At 33.3% G+C, this 22,143-nt stretch overlaps 1 pseudogene; it reads right to left on the reverse strand.

Annotated features, from left to right (window-relative positions):
- Positions 1 to 11,019, reverse strand: part of LOC122351757 — a 63,346-nt pseudogene extending 52,327 nt beyond the window's left edge.
- Between the last annotated feature and the right edge of the window lie 11,124 nt (positions 11,020 to 22,143).

Genomic DNA, 22,143 nt, shown 5'->3' on the forward strand with positions numbered 1-22,143 from the left:
AACAGACTAAAATCAACAATCTCTTTTTTTTTCTCCAGAATTAATGAACATTTTATGTGTATTTCATTCAATAGCCCCAGAACTTTGCTAAAAAGAAAGAAAAACAATACTGTTGATGTTGTGGTGAAAGAGTCGTTTTCATAACATATTCATAGAGAAAGAGAAAAGTGACGATGACGTCTGTGAAACAATTATTACAAAATAAATAAAACGCATACATGTACACACACACACACACACACACACACACCAATCTTTCTTTAGAGAAAAAGTGTAGTCTGCTTTTCAGGGTTTTTTGCACTCCAATTGTGTTGACATAGGGTTAGCGGATTGTAGATAAGTAATAATAATAATAAAAAGTAACATTTGTTTAACTCTCGGTCAGCTGTGATGTATTTAATAGCTGACCCTCAATAGCTCCTCAAGCACAAGGACATCAGCAGGCCGCTTGGATGGACGACGCTTCAGATGTCAGCAGAGGAGAGGGTTAAAGGGTCAATATAACTTTGAGACCGACATCAAGATCAAGGTGAACAGTAGTGACATGAATGTCCACTGGTGGTGGAGTTTATATTATAGATTATAATAAGAATATAATATAATATCTGTCTGTCTCTCTAAGCATCATTTCAACCAATCAACCAGTTCTAAAAAGTATGATTTAAAAATTTTAAAAACAAAATGAATAAATAGGGTCGTATAAAATAGCATAGAAATAATGCATTTATTTATAATTTGATTTCTGGATTTAATTCTTATTTCGTTTTTTGTTTTTAATATAAATTAATTCATTATTGCACACTCATGTGTTAAACATTTTAATATAATAAAATACAAACTTTTAATCTAAACATTATTAGTAGTAGCAGCATTATTATTATCATTATCATTATTATTATTATTATTATTATTAATAATAAACAACATTTTCAATCATATAAAAGAATATAAAATTCAAAACACACAGAAAATATTTATGTATTTTTCCATGGATATATTAGGATGCGTTTTAAAACTAAATGCACAAATATTTAGTACCCCTTCTTTTTTCAGTGGAAAAAAAACCCCAAAACTAAAATTATAACCTCGATTCCATTAAAAGTCATTTGAGAATAAGAGTTTGCATAGACTAGAGCGAATCTGAAGGAATTTTCTGCCTCGGCTCTCATCCAAGGATGCATGTTTTATGTGGACGACTGCTGAAATTAGTTATTGAGAGTACTGGAGCGAATCTCGTAGAAAGGAGAGAGAAACGGAGCGATACTGAAAAACTCTCCATTCAGCAAGAGAGCGTTTACATTAATACTTCCACTGAAATGTGGAGGACAAGCATGTTGACAAAATAGGATCAAATATGAAATGCTAAATTTTGACTTCTAAATTAACATAAAGGTGGTCTTAGAGACATTTTACATTATGGTTTCAGCAGTTAACATTAACTAATATTAATAAATGCTTTACAACTTTTGTTCGTTTCAACATTTATTAATAGATAAATTTAATTATTATTAATTAGATTTACATTATTACACTAAATTTAAAAGTTAAAATAAGAATAACTCACACATGCATAGGCTCAAAATGTAGACTAAAATCAGATGAAGATTAAAATATGATATTTTTTTTTTTTTGGAGCCAAGACTTATGTAGACAAATCATTTCTAGAACAGATAATATTTGTAATTTGTAAACGCATTTTCATAATTTAACAATTTGGCGTACCATTCTAATATAATCACATATGACAAAATATGCATAATGATGCATGTTAATAAAATAATAATATATTTAAGTATATTTAAATCAAATGTAACAAACCTTGACTCCAAAAAAATAAAAAAATAGAAATTGATTACTTGTTGATTTTAGTCTATTATATAAACAGAAAAATAAGTTATGAAACAGATACAATGTTTTTAATTATTTCCCTTATTTTTAATACATTATATCTTGCACAACTTTTTTAATAAAATCTTTAAATATTAAATTATCATTAGTAGTAATAGTAACAGAAATAGCAGTAGTATTACAATTTTTAAACAAAATGTATAATTAATTTGAAACATTAAAATATATTAAGTGTTTAAATGGACACATTTACATATTGACAGTGAGCTTAATTCTATTATTTTTATTTGATTTTATTTTTTTGGAGTCAATAAAGGTAAAACGTTGCAGCATCCTGTGTGACTCTTGATTTAAATGTCTTTATATTGCAATGATTTTGTGTTGCCAATGAAGAGCAAAAGCTCACAACCTCACGAAGACGGTTTTAATTTACACTCTGCAACAGATTCAAACCCCAGGAGGATATGAGCTTGATCCGCGGAAATTAGTTCTGATGAAACCGTCACATGCAAAAACAACCACAGTGGTACATTCTCCCATGAGTACCTAAAAACGGCCCCTTTTCTCCCATCAGCATGATTACAAACGGACCGCTGCTCTAGTATACCGTACATGCGCCTGCAATTACTGCAAATATAAACTCGAGCAGACACTTCTTCAAATATTCCAAACCGTGATTGGTGTTAAGATTCAACATGTCTCTAATTGGTTACCGAACAAGTCCAAGCCGAACAGACAGTGTGTGGTTGAAAAGCAGACAGATCTTATTAGGCTAGAGATAAAAAAAAGCAGCTTTTCTTTCCATATCCACAGAGGGATTCAATTTAAATGACACATAGGGTGAGAAAACAGTGTTCACGGATAAAAGTGGGAAGAGTCATTTATATTCAGGTGCCACGGAATGAAAGGAGGGTCTGGTATTGTTTGTTCATAATATAAGAAGCCAGGTTTCAGGTTTGGGCCATATCTGCCTTTAGCTGTTTCTAAACGCTACTTTATTGACAAAGAGGGAGTCGGGTTGATGTAACTAGGCCTCCATTATGGAGTCAAAGTAATCCCATTTACAACAAAAAGCAAATAACTCTGCTTTTATTTGACATTTTGTTGTGTTATAAGAGAGAGCCTCTCTGAAGAAAAGAAGCATTCTGTAAAAAAAAAAAAAACTCAAACATTAAAGCGGAAAACGGAAAAATGTAACTCAAATTAATAATCGAACAAATGTTAAAAAATAAAAAGGTTTGGAATGACGGGCTTTTTTTTTTTCAGAATTAATAAGGATTTTCAGAACATGTTTGGGGAAAAAAAAAAGGTTTGGAGTATTATATACTATATGACTTTTTAGAGAATTTTAAATTATCATTTCCAATATTTATATTAAAGTTGCATGACTTGTTTGGATATGACACATGCACAAAAATAAAACAGTATTTGACAGTGTTGTTAGAAAAAAAATAAATGCACGTAAATAAGAAGTCTGTCATATGGACTAAACATTATTTAATTTTACATATTTTTTATTGAGCTATTTTTTGGTTCGTTTTTGAGCTGAAATGACACCGACCCAATGAGCTGCCATCGCACTTAAAAAAAAAAGCATAAATATTTATTAGTTTAACACTTTTTATTATTCCTTGAACAGACTTTTATAAAAAGGTCACAAGTGGGAAAATTCACTTGTTTATTGCAACAGAAAGCCACAGCAAATAAAGCAGGCTCCCATGACAATGAATTAACGGTGGCGCTGGTTATTTGCACATTTCAGACAGTAATGAGTACGATTAAAAAAAATATATAATAAAAATAAAGCTCACAAAAGGCATGAACAAAGAGATCAGTGATCTGATACTTCCTTTTATTTAGTGCAGTAGTTCTGTGACAAAATAATACATGGATATCTAGGACAGAAAAGTTACTTCTCATTTTATAGTTTATGTGAAGCCCCTAAAAACAAAAACTACATGCAATTGAAGAAAATACAACCCAGACAAAATTAAACATGAAAATAATGTTTTACAGATATGGTATAATTAGTGTATAATTTTTGTTAGCATTTCAAATAATATTAATAAGCTTTAATTTTAGTGTAATTCAGAGTCATTTTTGTTGAGTTTGTTATTTATTAGCTGGGTTTTCTTTTGTATTTGGTTTTAGTTCATTTATAAAATTAACGTATGTGCGGAACCCAAAAAAAATTGTGTTAAAAATTTTAGTTAGCCATAAATAACCCCGTTACTTACTACCAAAATAAACTATTAAAATTCACAAGACATGTATGAGGAGCGCGAATTTTAAAAAGGTAAATCTACCTCCATTTAAACGAGCAATAAATAAAACGCCAAGGATCTTTTACTGCGCTGAAGGCCCTAAATATTAGATTTCATAAGCGCCAAGCGGCCCTGCGAAACCCCCATATTTATTTTTTCATCAGGCTGAAAACTCCCCTGATACGCGCTACGCTCACCCCCTCGCACCTGCTTCAGACAGATGTTCAAAGTAAATCAAGTTTAACCTCCGAAACATCTCGCCAGTCTCCAGCGGAAGACGAGAAACCACAGCAGCTGCGGTTCAATACGGTCGCCGCTCGTCTTCGGAGAGTTTCGTCTCATTCTGTTCAGACTTCAGTTACTCCGTGTTCAGTGGTCTCTGTGACCGAAGTAACTCGGAGCCGTTAATGCAAAGACGTCGCTCTAAATGGATGCGCATCTGCGGCTAGTCGCACTTGAAGTAAAAGTTCGCCCAAAAACAAAGACTCGCTGAAAACCGACTCGCCCTCAGGCCATCCAAGATGTAGATTAGCTCGTTTCTTCATGGGAACGGATTTGGAGAAATGTAGCGTAACGCTGTCTGCGCGCCAACAGATCCTCTGCAGTGAATGGGTGCCGTCAGAGTCCAAACGAGTAACCCCCACCACTCCTGTTCACGTCTTGACAAAACAAATACATCAAGACATCTGTAATAAAGTTACTCTATATTGAAAAAAGGGAATATCTTCTAAAGGAGGAGAAAAATATACATAAAGCACCAACACGGTCCAAAACGGGTGGCTTTTGATGAGAGAGAAAACAGGAGATGGACCTTTTCCACTGGATAAAGTGTGTTGTTATAGATTATTTTAGCCAGGAGCTACAGCGTGAAGTTAAAAACACCTTAATGGTGGATTCGTTTCTTAAACGCACATCTTTTCACTTTCTCGAGACGTTAACGGATGCACTGGAGTGGTGTGGATTACCGCGATGTTTTTAATCAGTTGTTTGGACTCTAAATCTGACGGCACCCATTCACTACAGAGCATCGGTGCATAGTTGATGTCATCCTAATTTCACCAAATACGTTTAAGCACATCTACATCCTGAACGACACAAGGCTGGTTACTTTTGATTGAACCATTCCTTTTAATAATAATAACAACATAATAATACCTTGAGCTATTTTATCATATGCATTTTACAGTTTACAACTTTAGCTCTAGCATAATTTTTGAACGGCACAACTGTAATGCTTATATATATATATATATATATATTTTACAAAGCCCATCTTGTGTCAACAGCTCATTGAAGTATTCCAGTAAAGCGTGCGCTGCTGCTGTTTAAATGCTAAGGAACCAATTGCCTTGTTAAAGTAATCATAAATCATCAACACCATCAAACACACTGGCACTGCCCTTGGCCAACGCTCATTCATCTCTAAAGAGCAGAGAGCGCTGCCAAGAGCGTTGCGTGCTTGTTACACCGTGAAGGATTCATCACATTATAGTGCCACTTTAACGCAAATGACTGCAAACGTTAAGACGCGTAGTTAAAAAATACAGCCCTTTAAAAACAAATTATGAATAGCATCAGCTTGTCTGTGGCTTGATGTAAAATCTACAGGAAAAGCCGTCATTGCACAGGTCGCTGTAAGATATCCCTAGATGCACACAGCTGATTCCAGGCACAGAAACTAAACATCTTCCAGTAATGCTACATGAGAGAAAACACCAAGCGCATTTATCACCAGTTATAATCTGAAGTGATTTATTCAGAAGGATGCGATATGATTGGACGGCTAGTTTGCAGCTCTGTTGTCACCTGCAGCCTCACACTCGTGCAACTGAGAAAACAGGATTATTCTTGGTGACAATAAACGGTTTATATAAAAATAAATCCAAGAGTCCAACTGTTGCATGAGATAATTTTGTAGAACCAAATATATGGCTATATAAATACAGCTAAATAATTTTAAGACCAAAAGTACAATTTCCACAGTACACACACACACACATTTTTATTAATTTTTTTGTCCATTCTAATTACTCAAACTGCAGTTTGTTTGTTTTTACCTAGTCAAAGAAATAACTAAACAGCAAATTAACAAAACATAAAAGCATGATTTAAATATAATAATATATAATATAATAATATAAATTTAAAATAGAAAAAAATTAACTATTATACTAACTAAATTAATATATATATATATATATATATATATATATATATATATATATATATATATATATATATATATATATATATATATATATATATATATATTTTATTTTTTTAATTATTTATTTATTTAGCAAATAAACTATAGATGGGTAGTTAAAGTATGAATGTGTCCTATGGTGTGACAGAACAAAAAATAATTAAATTAAATATGTCATAGATATTTTATTCTTATTATATTACATTACATTACATACACGTTCACCAAATTAAAAAAACCTATCAGTTTCTTCTATTTATTCCTTATCTTTGATGATATTCTCAAATCTAAGATATAGACTTCTGGGAAGAAAAAACATTACATTTATCCTATCATAAATATACCACAGAATCTTGCATTTTTCCCTGAATAACAACATAAAAAAAATACATAGATAAAATAAAATCACTCAATTTTCAAACAATGACAAGCCGCAGTACGACACAATGTGCATTCTGGTGCAGGAAGACACAGCGCGCATGACAATGAGGCCGCTAATGAAAATCAAGCATCAACCTGAGATACATGCACATTACACCAGAGCCTAGATGTTATTCAGTGCTCCAGCACCGCTGTTTCTCTTCATCGATTTCCCATTCTCAACATGGAATATGGATGTCAGAGGAATTACAACTAATATTTGTATGATTGTAAACCTGAAACAGTCACGTAACCATCATGTTACCGAACAAATCTGTTTAGATGGAGAGAGAGAAAAAAAAAAAGATTCAAATGCACAGCATGCCTAATCTCTCCTTCACCTAGCAGCGCAAAAACGTGCTCCGTGTTTGAACAGTGAATGCTGGGTAATTACTTCACTCCATAAAAGAGCCTTTAAATCATTAAATGTAATCCATTAAAAATCTTGTTTAATGATCGGGATAGTTTAGTCCATTAATTATGCTAATTGTTAAACAAGACAGGGTAAACAAGAGAAGCAAACAATTCCCTTTTTCCTCTTTAAATTCAACGGCACATTGTTTACCGTACCGTCTTTCACACAAATACAAAAAGGCATAATTGTGCGGGTGATTGGGAGTTAAAGATTAACACTGCTTTAATGAGAGTACCCTTACGCATAAATGTAACTGTGCCACATTTAATGCAGCAAAAAAAAAAAAAAGGCAACAAACCTCGCTTCATTATAAATTAGAGAAGAAAAAATAGCTTTAATGTATAGGTTTAATTAAAAAAAAAAAAATTCAATGTAGCAATAAAAAAATAAATAAAAAATTTTAAAACATATTTAATTTATTCTCTCTCTCTAATATTTATTTGTGCCAAAATGGCTCAAGATCGCTCACCCAAATTAGAAGAATTATCATTTTGATTTATGGAAATTATTTAATATTGTTATTTCTTGTGTTAGTTAAGTAAGAAACAGTGGAAATCATGTCTTTGTTAATAGATGCTTATGTTGCAAAAAGAAAAATTATGCAATATGTAATAATGTAACAATAATTTTTTACTAAAACATCCGCATACGCAGAAAATTTGAGCTTTCTGTGAATAAATCATGAAACCACCGTTTACTGAGATCGACGGATCAAACGGATGCAACGTGCAAATGAATCAAACTTTTCCAAACCGCTGCTGCATTCAAAAAGATTTCTTTATTTCACTACTGACAAAGTGTAATATACTCTAATACAGCTTAAACACGCTCACAGCCCGTCCTAAAACTGCATAATCTGATCCTCTTCCACATCCCTGGTAAACAAAGAGAGACTGCTAATTGATCAAGTAGTGGCGCTGGATTCCCCCGAGCGAGGAAGGTCATCCATACTCGCTCGTCGGCGGAGGGGGGGGAGAATCAGCGCCGCTACTCCCTCGCTGCCATTTTTCTTCACTGACAAAGACTCCATCTGCCACCGAGCCATTTGCAGCCCGTGAGTCAGAATATCAATGATTTCCAACCATTCTGCAAGTCTGCCTTCACCTTGGCGTCACCTCTGCGAGCGGCGAGAAGAGCTGACGGAACAGATATTCTCTCTCGGCACCGCAGGCATCGCTCTCATCCCGCTAAGTGCCGTTTATGCAGCTCCAAGACGAGAGAGGATATTACTGGAGTTATTTCAGACGCACATCCCTAAAGCGGCAGAATTTTCCAGCGCCTACTCGAGTCAATTTTACAGAGGAAAGAAAACAAGGTTGAAGCTACTTACGTCAACTCAATGCTACTTGAATCAGTTCCTGCAGAAAGCTGGTTTCAAATTTTCCATAAACGTTTCAGATATACTTTATCGCACCGTGAACGTTTTTTTTGTGTTTTGAATTAGTTATTACATTTTTGAACTTTATGAAATAATTACTTAATCGATTTTTTAAGTTCGCTAAATGGTAAACAGTGTGGCAACGTTATAATATTTATTTTGTAATTCATTTTATTTTATTTCTCACATTAAACTGAAAAAAAAAAAAAACACTTAATGCAATAAAGTACAATAATCTTTTTCATTTATTTATTCAAATTTAATTTATTTATTACAACAATTCAAAACCTAAAACCAAAACGCATTCTTTTTTTAATCCACTTGTCAAATGTTGACTACTAAATATTTAACAATTAATTCATAAATTGTATTAATGTATTTTACTTAAGATTTAATATCTCGTTAAAAATCGTGGCTCCTCAAATTCAGGAAAAAAAAAATCAGATGCATACAACATAATAATCATAATAATAATAAAAACTGTTTTACTACAAACATACTTAGTTTTAGTTTATTTAAACCAATATTACATATATAAATTAATAATTTATTAATTTTATTAATACGTTACTTCTCACATAACATTTAATTAAAATGAAAAATCCATTGGAATAAAAAGAAAAAAAAAAAACATTTAAATTCGATAACGATTCAATCATGTTCAATTAAAGCTAAATAACATGTAAAATAATAATGCAATAATATGTGATTATTTACTACAGCTTTTTAAATAAAAAAAAAAAAGTGCACATGACTTCTTTGTAGACTGTGTGATGACACGAATGAATCATTGAATCAATTCAAGCTCTGATTCACAGTCTGAATAGATTTTGGCAAATGAATCAAACGTTCCTCGCCGTTGAAACACTAATAAAAAAACTCAATACTCAATACTCTGAAATTTTCCATGATGCGTTCAGATAATAGACTGCACTAAGCACTACTAAACTCAAAACCCGTGTCCCACAGAAAAACAAAAGCAAGTCGAAGGAAGTTGAACGGAGCAGAGGAGGCTGTAACTCTTCCCTCCACGGAGCCTCAGATGGACAGGTTTGGACGACAGATCATCCCTATCTGTGTGTTTGTGATGGCACTTAAGAGACCGCCCTCACCTGACCCGCTGTAGGTTTATCCCAGCTGAGCCCCACAGCTACCTCACGCTCTCCTCTAATGAATCGCCACTTCACCGCCGTGATTTCAGCTCCACAAAACACACTGATTAGTGGCGGGATTGATTTTTCCAAAGACGGATCTCATAACGTTCTGCTTTGACCTCAGGCCACAATCATCTCAGCAGTGCTTGAGAAGAACATTGCAAAACACCTCTGTCTGTTTTCGTCCTCCTCCCTGAACACATCCAGTGATACGATCACAGCCAAAAAACCCAGCAGTCTGCATTTCATTTAGGTTTTGCTTCAAAGTTGTTGTGGGTGAATAAAACTATTAAAATGGTTTTCAATAATTGAAATAAAAACTTCTAATTGAATACATCTAATTTGAAAAGTGTAGGTACTAAAATTTTAAATCTAACCCAAATAAAAAAGCACGTAAAATATGATATAATAGCACATAAAAAAAAAAAAAAAAAAAAAAAAAAAAAAAAAAAGTACACTGTAATGGTATTTATATATACTAGATGTTGCTTGAAACAAATGTTAACATTAATATAATAATAATAATAAAAAAAATAATAATAATCTTGTTACAATTATTAAAATAAACTAACAAAACAAAATAGGTATATAATAAAAAACAGGCAATTTTTTTTAAATATAAACAAAATCAAAATGACCAAATATGGAAAATAAATTAAAAATTAAAAAATAAAAATATCCTGAAATAAATTAGTTAATAAGTTTACATAGTTTCCCAAATTACAATTCTTTTCTACCTAGAAATAAGCATTCAGTATTCATGACATGTTAGTTTGGTTCTACAGGTAGGTTTGTGAGGGAGCTGCAGGAAATTAATATAATACAGGCAATAATATAATAAATAAAAGCAAAACTGAAATCATTTATTTGTTAACCAATATTTGTGCAGTTCATCTGACGAATGTGTTTGGGATTCCCTTCTCTTCATGTTCAGACGTGAGAGCGTCAGAAAGCCTTCACTGACTGCTGTTGGTTTGGGACTAAACTAAAGCATGGAGCTCTGCTGTGAGTCTGTGTCCAGCCTCCCGCTGGCTTCGACCTTAGAGACTCGATCTGGTCTCTGTGATGAGCGTGTCATTACAGCTCGACACATTCCTGACCTAATGAGCCGTCTCCTCTGATCGCATCACAGCAATCACTCCCAAAGACGCCGCTGAAGGACAGACGCATCCCTTCAGCTTCACCACACGCTTCATTTTGCCATAATGATCCGATTGGATTTTGGACCACACATACACGACTGTGTGTGGATATCAGCATGTGTGAGATTTATTGACTTACTGTCAATGACGGCCTCTGCTTCAGCTCTGTGACATCACTGTGACATCATCGCCTGAAACCTGAAATAAAACACAAGGGACTATTACTATAACTGATAAAAAAACTAAAAAAATATGATAATAATACAAACCAATAAAAAAAAATAAATAAAAATATATATATATATATATATATATATATATATATATATATATATATATATATATATATATATATATATATATATATATATATATATATATATATATATATATATATATATATATATGCACACATTTTAATACACTGTACATACAGACATATATAAACACATTATTATTATTACACACACTGTACATACATATATACACATATACATACACACACACACACACACTCATTAATACTATTATGTATACTGAATTTTTCGACAGTGAAACATTTACTGCCAAACAAGATACATATAACATTTTTCCACATATAATATTCTCATCTACTACAAATCAGACTATTTATAGAACGTCCCCCTCGTCCTCTGGTCAGTCTGCCAGTTTCTTATTAAATATTACCATATGTGTGTGTCGTGTGAAGTGTTGAAGGAAATGAAGCTACATGCATTTTAACATCTGCAATTAATCTTTCTTACACACACCAAACATTACATCTTCAGTGAGCAAATCACAAGGTACTGAAAGCGGAGATTCAACGCTCCTTAAAATAAAGCCTGAATCAGAAATCCCACTCCAGACAACTACAAAAAAAAAAAAATGTGACCAAACAGGCGATAAAAATCCTGTTAATAATAGCCAATAGGGTTTCAAAACGTGCTGAGAAGGTGCAAATGAACTGCAAAAGACTTGATAAATTAACCACAAAGACACCAAAGACCCTTGAGTGTTTTATTGTCTTCATGAACTCAAACATGCTGAAATCCTCCAGAAGTTTGAAGTCTCTTATACAGAACTTTCCAAAAAAAAAAAAAAAACGGTTGAAGCGATGTCACGAGACGAAAAGTGAAGATGGGCCAAGAAACACCTGATGATTTTTTTTTTTTTTAAAGAAGATGATCTGAGCAAGCTGAACCTTCTCAGGTTGCAAATTAATTTAATCCTTGTTTTCTGGAAGATATGTTCTTTAAACAGCGGTATAAGAGGCCAACGGCATTCAAGGAGATCACAAGAAATCACCCGTTTATAAATCAGTCACTGAGTGGCCATCCACTAAATGCTTAATAATAATAATAATAATTATTATTATTATTATTATTATTATTATTATATAAAAATGCAGGAAAAGGGACTATATCTTCCTTAAAATAAATACAAATAAAATAAAACAAAATAAAATAAAATATTAAATTTTAACATTTATAAGTGCATGGTAATTTATATTCCTCTGTCAAAACATGTACTATTAAATTGAGTATTTTGAAACATAAACTATGAAAAGCGCCGCCAGCCAAGTATTTGTTTGCAACGCATAGATGAGCGTTCATTAAGCTGCCGTCCTGTCAAACTTTACTAGATATAACCTTATTCTTAAACATCACAGGACTGAATTTAATTTCATTTAGCTGCAGGCATGGAAACCCTCTCAAATTACCGACTACATAAAACACTCAGAGAGAGACAGACAGACAGAGATAATGAAATTGGAGAGAGACTGACTGACTGAGATGAGCTTTACACGAAAATCACGTCATTTCGTACGGTCTCTCTCAACACTGACATTTATGGAAATTACCAGCAGATGAACAAAACAGCTGAAGGGGAGAAGAAGAAAAAAAATCCTGCTGCCTGGGAAAAATTCACATTAAGTAATATTAATCAATGTGAAAGGCTAAAAATCCTCATAGATATCCCGGAACAGGCATCCGATTAAAAAGAAAAAAAAAAAAAAAAAAAACCTCAAAACATTGCTAAAACCAAAATATTTGTAGGGTGACCATACATGTTATTTTTCTGAACGCATCTTGGCCAGTACTGCCTAAAATATATAGGCTATGTATGTGAAAACCGATCGCTGCATGACATCAGTTCATTTAGTAAAAAAAAAAAAAAAAAAAAATCATGTCTATAAATGCTTTAATTAAGTTTGCAAAAATAGTTAAAAATTTTAATTCAGTTGCAAAAAATATACATATTTTGTCTTTTTTTTTTTTTTTTTTTTTAAATGAAACGCATATTTTTTTATATATATATATTTTATGCGTTTCATTTATATAACGATATTTTTTTTAACATATATATATATATATATATATATATATATATATATATATATATATATATATATATATATATATATATATGCATATGTATGTGTATATTTTATATAATATGTAACATTTTATTTATATACTTATATTCATGCCTAAACTTAAAGTTAAAATTCTAATTAATTTAACACTTCTTTACAACTATATTCTATACTACGTTGTATTTTTTGTTTACTTGCACATAAGTAGGCCTATAATATATCAAGCAGTTTTGCAAAACCATGAAGCCCTTTTATTTTGTGATTCTTCTAAAACAAAATCAGCTTGTCAGAGGCACATTAAGGGAGGGATATTTCCGTCTCACCGAGCATTTGTTTGGATAACTCACGCTGTTGTGTGCATGACAAGCCATACATATATTTGCGCACAAGATAAAGCATGCAAATTAAAAAATAAAGCAGCGGTTCATGAAGAGCTCCTGTTAAGAAGCTCCGCATTACGACAGGCCTTTACTGACAGAATATGACGGCAGGAGTCTGTTTCTTTTATGAAGGCCATGTTTTATCCAGTGCTGGAGGTCACTGCAAAGAAAAGCTCTTTCCACAAACTCTTTGAAGCACAGAGTTAAAGACATGGCTTGAGTTACAGATCGCCTCGCTGGCATTGTTAAAAGAGAAAGACGCATTGTCTTCTCATGAGACAGGACTCATAATGATAGTAAGGCACGATTGAGAAGAGAGACTTTCCTGTTCATCCACACCCCACACACACACCTTTAACTCCCACAGACGTGATGGATTATGAGGTTATATGATTTCCTGGTTGACACGGGAACAATACCACACTTGGACCTTGGATTTCTAGACTTTCTGTTCAAGTTCTTCACCTTCACACCCGAACTGACCTGAAATTCAAGAATCCAGTGGCATTTTCACAGAGAAGCCAAGGAAGGCCATTATTATTATTTAATGACACTGTTCATTAAGTGTCTCATTTGTTCTTCTGTTTACATCAAGCTTCTCAAGCTTTCAAAGCCTCTCTAAATCACAATATTATTTTTTGTTAATATTGTTAATATTCTGAAAAATATTAATTCAGTGATGAGTTTTGTGATTTTTTTGAAAAACATCTATACAGTCTTTAAAGCGTTTTATTAACGTCTACTAATTTTACTACATTTTAAATTAGTTGTTTGCCTTTTTTGCTTTGTTTTTAATTTTATATCCTTGCATTTAATTTCAGTTTATATATATATATATATATATATATATATATATATATATATATATATATATATATATATATATATATATATATATATATATATATATATATATATATATATATATATATATATATATATATATAAAAAAGAGTAACATTATATAAATGATTAATTGTTTTTATTATTTTAGGTTTAGTTTATTATAATAGTCATCTTATGTTCATAACTTGTCAGCAAAAAAGTATAAATTCTAAAAGTGATTTTATGTACATCCAAAGCATACTAAAAATGTAATTAAAGTGTCTAAAAGCTTCTTGAGATTTATCATGTATTGTGTGGCTGCACTGATCCTTAAACAGTCTTTTAATGCCATCTTAGGATTTTTGTTCTAAAGATTTATTGCTATATAAACTGAACTGTATTTCTTTTATAATTCATGGTAAAAATGTGTCATTTGAAAAATGTAACCGAAGAGGACACATTTTAAAGCACAAGAGATATCTAGGCCAAAATTTAAAGCTGCATTAAACTTTAATTGTTTTGATGCTTGGAAACCCCTTTTCATCTTTGACCCATAAATTACTAGAAGTAAACAACTCGCACTCTTTTGTTCTGCACTTTCAGCTAAATCTACATTGAAACAAACCCAGAAAGGGGACTTTGGCCCCTCGTTTTCCACCACACGTCACTGCCTGATTATTTTCGAGAGGATATCCGGCTTTCACACATTTCCCAAATGCTGAAATCTGGCAACCCATCTGACATTTCTGGCAGATGAACTGAAGAGGCCGGTGGTTATGAGCGGTGCGTCATCCCGTACTTCCATCTGGATTAACACTAATAATCATTTCATTGATTTTTGAGAGAAAACAGGCTACAGATGTGCAAAAAATATGTTATTTTGCTATTTTTGGATTATTCTGTTCTGCTTCTCCCATTTTAAATCACAACTTTTACTTCCCTTTCAATCAGATAGGAAAAAAAAATACATCCTGTATATATTTAAGAAGAAAACTTACATTGACAAACATTTTTACATTTGTTTAATGAGGGCTACGCTATTCTTTATAACCATTAGGTTTCAGATGCATTAGTGAAGTTTATTTTATTCTTTCTATATTTTTCTCATGCATCTACAAAATATCGACCAAAAAAAAAAAAAAAAAAAAAAAAAAAATTCTGTTTTTGTCCATTTTAAAAAATAAATAAAAAATATAAATAAAAATATAAATGCATACATTGTTTGGATATGCCACCAAAAAAATAAAAACCTGCTTAATTTGGAACTGGGTTTATTTCCGCTGTCATTAACTAATAGCATGTACTACTACAGGACATGTGTTGCCTCGTCCCTCAAGAGTCAGTGAGATGAATCAGAAGACATGCTGCTGTAATCTACAAATAAAGACCCGTGTTTGTTTACGGATGAGGTAAACGGCTCACAGAGATCTGCGGTGTGAAGTCAGTAATTACGGAGAAGAATAGATCTGCAGTGAGCTAGGGGTTATTAACAGAGCCGCAAGCTTTCATAGAGAAAAAAAAAACAACAAGAGCAGCACATCTCATATACAGGTCACCTTCACATGAATCTCCATAATGGGACGTTCACACATGCATCTTATCTCTGCAGGTCTGCTCGGCTGGCCGTTTCTTTCTATCCTTAATGGTCATAAAATGGCAATCTGATCTAAAAATCTATAAATAAATTACAAAAGAAATCTGGAAGACAACGTGCGAATAAAATTACAGCCGTACAAAAATATTGAACCAACTCACTTAGGATGTGTAAAATACATTTCTGATCTTTTTGCACGCATTTTTTACATTGGGTGCACGAAAACAAATCTCAAATCAGGAAATCTCTAATATTTTTGACACTTTAAAATATCAGACATGATTTAACGTGCGCTCAAGAATTTCAAAAATTCATAATAGATTTGCAATATTTCAGGTGACGTAAAGTTGCAAAATAATAAATGTACAATAATTTTAATATCTCTTTTAAAGCTTCCTAAACACAGTGTCATCATTAGACTCCAATGATTTCTCAATAGCCTCATATTTAAACATCAAAAATAGAAAACTACTTCTTTAACAGTTTAAGTTTTTTAATTTATTTAGGTACATACTACTATTTATTGCCTTTTTAATCCAGCTAATCTAAAACATATGCATTCAGGTAAATTCAAGATCATTATTTAAACTTAAATCACAATAATACAGTACATACATTTAGGTTAATAATACTAAAGATTAAAAATTGAGATGCTACTCCTACTCCTCAAATGTGTATTATATATTACAATTTAATATATGTTATAATTAAGAGTGAAATATCGTCACTGAAATCACAACCATGACTTATTTTTCTACCATAGTCTATGATAAACAGTGCAAAGCAGTAATGAAGGTAAAAGAAGTGGCATTTTAACATGAGCTCTTAACACCACAGGAAGCCTCGGTCCCTCCCTGAGCAAAGGACATGTGACATCCATTTACAGCAGATACTCAAGTGACAGACAGACTGAGAGAAACAGAGAGAAGGAAAAAATAAGTGTGTGGAGGGAGACGGTCACTGGTCATGCTTTTAATGTCTCATGATCGGCAGTGTTACACTTAACCTCGTATCACACTGCTAGAATTACTGAAATAAATATATGCCCTGCGTGTTTCAGAGTGAAGTGCGGCACTGTGTTCATTTACATGCAAGCATTTCAGTTTCAGTTTTCAGCGTCTCGGAGCGACTTCTTTCAAAGTAACTAACTCCATCTCCGTATCTGAGCTGAGTTTGAGATGCTTTAACATGCATTTGGCAAATAAACAACACGCACCGGTCATCTTCCTATACTTCTAATGAGAAGCGCTTTAAGGGCGCCACGAGGTTTATCATCAAAATTAAATGTTTAATGGCTTGACCTTGGAAAATGAAGAAATTAAGACAAGCTATATACTAGTTTCATAATTTTACAGTTGCAGCGCAAAAACCTGTTTTTGTCATTTATCCATTTACAGTAAGCTAATTATTATATATCAATCAGGCTGTATAATAATCACAACCTTTTTCCAAACTGTGTAGTCCTATAATAAAGCTCAGCAAAAAAAAACAAAAAAACATTTTTAAATCACCATGACAATTTACATAAAATACAATTAAGTTAAAAGTTAAATTTAAGTTAATTTTTTTATTTATTTAAATATTTTAAAGCCATGTCAGCTGCAGGGCTATCTTTATTGAGAAAACGGAATGAATAACATTAGCTAAAAAATGATTTTTAGTTATAATATAAAATTAACGAGAAGCTATAAAAAACATTTGAGGTTAATACCAGAGAAAAAAATATATATATATTCAGATGCCTTTTTAAATACAGGATAATAATATTTACTTATGTTAAAAGCTCTACAGTTAATCTACATCCATCCTTTTAACAAATAACTATGTGTGAGTTTTCTATACGCCCTACAGGGCAATAACAATCACTTTTTCCCCAGCTTGTGCGGCCCTATCATCTTGTCCTTTTATTCTGGCCTAGAACAGTCCACTTGTACACGAAGACGATCTTACTGACAGGTGAAGAGACCAAACACGGTTTGTTTTGTGTTCACATGCCTACCAAGCACCTCAGACAAAACTAAGCACCTTCTGAAGATGAAAAGCCACCAAGCAGACAAACCCCAGTAATCCTGCTAGCGACTAGAGCACTCAACTCCTAGAAGTTGCTTAACGTCAGACAATCTGAGCTTGCGGTTTTAACAAGTTCTTTTCAGTTGTGTGCCTCACGCGTCGGTGAACAGATCACGGGCGGCCGTGGGTGTGCCGTCTCAGCCTGAGACTATACTTAACTCACAAAAAAGGCTCATGTCATGTCTGCAACCTTCCAAAACATCAACCAGAGACAAAGAGGAGATATTGAATTATGCATTCAAAGCCGTGTCACATTTATTCTGCTGCGCTGGGGGCCTAACTGCTGTCTTCAGACCCCCAAACGACTCGGCAGAAGACAGACCTCCCGATTCCCCCTGCAGGAGCCCAGCATCCTGATTAATGAGCGGAAGATTGCGGAAGAGCGAGCGAGAAGTGAAAGATGGATGGTGCAGCGCAGACGCAAACTCGCGTCAGGAAAACTGCCCTAATTACTGACGGCCCTGTGGTTCATTTGCTTTAAATGCACACAATATCCCCCTTTTTTTCTGGCCAGGAAGAAGATCTTCCCCTACAGCCTCATCCAATGACCTCATTCTCGACAGCACAACGATTAGTCATTCCCAACCGGTGAAACATCTACATGGACCTCCCCTCCAAGAAGACCCGTACACACGACAAAACGAATGCATGCACCAAGTAAAAGGTCTGTCTCAGGACCAAGCAAAAAAAACCTAGTCTCACAAAGACTTATCCAGCAACTTACTATGAACAATTTTTTTTTTGCGCCACTGTACAAAGACTGCATGACTTGGGGAAAAATTGCACATTATTTGTTTATAAAAATGCAATTAAAAAAAATGCTATAAAAGTTGTGTGTGCTTGTTTTTAAGGCTGCACAATTTGGACAAAATGCTATGCTTATATATTTTGTACATTGCTTGTATATTTGCTCAATACGGCCAAAAAGTTTTTAGTTTTTACATAATCAAAAACAACAAATTCTATAAAATTTATAATAAAATAATAATAATAATAATAATAATAATAATAATAATAATAAATTTTTAATACTTTTTAAAACTGAAAGTCCCAATACTAATATTTAAATCTTGTGTAATTACTTTATTTTACAGCTTTTATTTTGACAGAAAACTTGTTTAAATTCAAAAAAGCTTTTGTGATTTGAAGATCATGCTAAGCCATGTTTCAGTTTTATTTTTATTCAGCTCTAGACTGCCACAATATCACGAGGGTAAAAAATGTATTCAAATAGCACAAAACTCAACAACACTCGCATAAAACGTTAATAGAATTAAGTTATTTCTGTCTGTCCAAAATCAAATCCAATTATTCCTCTTAAGGTCGGGCTGGTCAATATAAAAAGTATTATTGATAGATTAATTAAACGTTGGTGTCTTTTATTAGATGTTAGCTGATGTATCAGTTTTGCAGATTAATCGGCACCAAAACTTGATTCGCGGAAATATTGGAAATATCGTTTTTCTGGGTTTTGTCCGCTGGGTCCAATATTATAAAGTGAGAAAGCAAACATATCTATGGTGAAAATCACTGAAAACATGTGCATTTGTTTTGAAAAGTGATGCACAAGCTGACTGGAGAGTGCACGGACAGCGCTGACACTTCAGAGGCACGTTTAAAACAGAGACAGCGAAAAAGGTATGTTTACAGTACACTCCAGTACATGTTTTCGTGTCAATACGCAGTAATTAATTTGTTGACCGCATGCCACATTGGAGAAAAGAACAGCAGCGCGCTTGCTGAGAAGGCATGAACAACATCTCCAGAGCTGCTCTGCACGTCGTGAGCCTTTCACCGTTTCATTTGAGCAAAACTAGCGTCGCGCAGGACTGTAAAGCCACTCGTGGCAAGCCGCCAAAATAAAAGTTCTGTTTGACTTGCAGTACTGCTACTACTAAAAAAAAAAAAAAAAACACACACGTACAATGTTTTAATTTGAATAATGGATTCCTTGGTTTGCTAAAAATTGTATAGCTAGATACACAACATTTCTAAAGGAAAAGAAAATGTCACTGGTACCACCTCCACCTTTTTTATTAGTTTTTGCAATAAAGTTCAGTACTATTTTACATGGAGTGTTATGTTTTTTTTTAAGTCCAGTATCAATTTAAAAACTATTGGTCACCGCAAGTGCGGTCCAACCTTGCTTTTATCACACTGCTATAAAAGCTATAACTTAGGTGCCGGTCTCAAATTCTTGCTCAAAATAAATAATAGCTGTAACGTAAGCCTCGCGTGCGTTCACCATCACCATACTAAACCAAAGCTGATAGAGCAGGCTAATAGTCTCCGTTCCCTGCAACCACAGTAGCAGCGTCATGAGTAACATTTTGAATAATCAGAATCCGAGCGGTGATTCTGCTAGCATTTAAAAGTGCTGTTTCAAGCACTATTACTGTAACCTTGAGCTAATGTTGTTGCCCGCCGGGAGAGCGGAGCCTGATAACATGCAGCACATTCAAATGGCACCGTGTTATTTTTCATCCCTCTAAACACCAGACTATGATGCAGAGAGGTTTGTATTCACGGGTGGTTGTTGCACTTTCAAAGATGGCAGTTTTGAATAAATCTGCGTTGACCTTCTGACTGTAACTCTGCTTTATTATTTGAACCTCTGGCCAGATGAATTGACAAAACTGTCAGCATAATCTAATTTCCCCATCGCTGTAGGTCTCCCAGCTGTTTAAGTGATGCGTTTCAAAAGCGAGATCCATCTGCGTATGCGCCTACGTGCTTAACGTATTTAATTCGATTCAGAAGATTTAGATTTGGAACTCAATTAGGTTGCGTGAATGCATCTCATGAAACCCATCACAAACATGTCCAGGGACCAAATTAAATAAATAAAAAAAAAAAAATACACACGTATACGGCTCTGACCTCAAATGAAGAATCTTACAATAACCAAAATAAAATAAGACATGTTATTAATCACTGTAATGCAAATGATATTATTCTTTTAACAAATATTATTTGATGTTACCACTTACAACTATTGGAAAGTATTAAAAATGAAAGGATTTAAAATGTCAAAATAATAATGAATTTAAAACTTATTAAAATTGACGTTATAAAAGTTTATTTACGTTTATTTTGATATTTCTATGTGCATACTCTGATTACTGTAATGCAAATCTATTAAATTAACCAAATAATATTTGATAGTAAAATTACTGCACTTAACTGTGATTTAAATCATTTAAAAGTTAGTTAAACTAAAGAGTGATTTACCACTACCAAGAATAAACAATATAACAAAATAAAGAAAAACTGGGGGAAAACAAAAATGTGCCAAAGTGCGCGTGTCTCAATTTTTTTCTGATTTTGTGCAAAATATCTCCTAACTAAAATGATAAAGTATCTCCTTCAAGAACCTTGAAGACACATACAGCAAAGACTTTGACACACTTTACTCTTTATTACTTCTGCAACAGTTAGTTCTTGCACAACAGCATCTGTACTACTTCCCCTTCACCTCACTGCGACTAAACGTGTATAGCTGTGCACATTTTCCAAGGCCAAAAGATCAAACAAAGCGAAATTCCCGTGAAAAACGAACCGATACGAAAAGAATCGCTGAACTAAACGGTGTAAACCTCGCCTGTTCCGCAACTGGGTCATGTTGATTTTATTATTTACAAAATAAACGCACAATAGGAAAAAAAAAAAAAAAAAAAAACGAACGCAAGGGTTTTCCACGAATGATTCTGAGAAACGCCTCAGAAACCGGTTCCAGCGTTGAGAATGAGAATCTTCATCACCAAAGGCTTTGTACGTGAAACCGTGTTATCCTTTCAAATTGCAAAATAAAGGTACAACCACAAAACAAGTCCTGACAGCTGTAGATTCTTTGCGCGGCCCGAGATACAAGTACATCACAGGCTGCTTTTGTGTCCGACTGCAGCTCTACAAAAAACCAACAATAGACATTTGTTTGCACGACAAAACGTGAGTTTGAGAGAATGTATTAGTATAATCCATGTCTCCGAGTGTGTGTGTGTCTAAGGAAGGGAAGAAAAAGAGAAAAAAAAAAGAGGAGGGTCTTTCTGTTCCTTTCAATTCATTTCCAC

This window comes from Puntigrus tetrazona, chromosome 9 (genome assembly GCF_018831695.1).
Source record: "Puntigrus tetrazona isolate hp1 chromosome 9, ASM1883169v1, whole genome shotgun sequence".
NCBI classification, from domain to species: domain Eukaryota; kingdom Metazoa; phylum Chordata; class Actinopteri; order Cypriniformes; family Cyprinidae; genus Puntigrus; species Puntigrus tetrazona.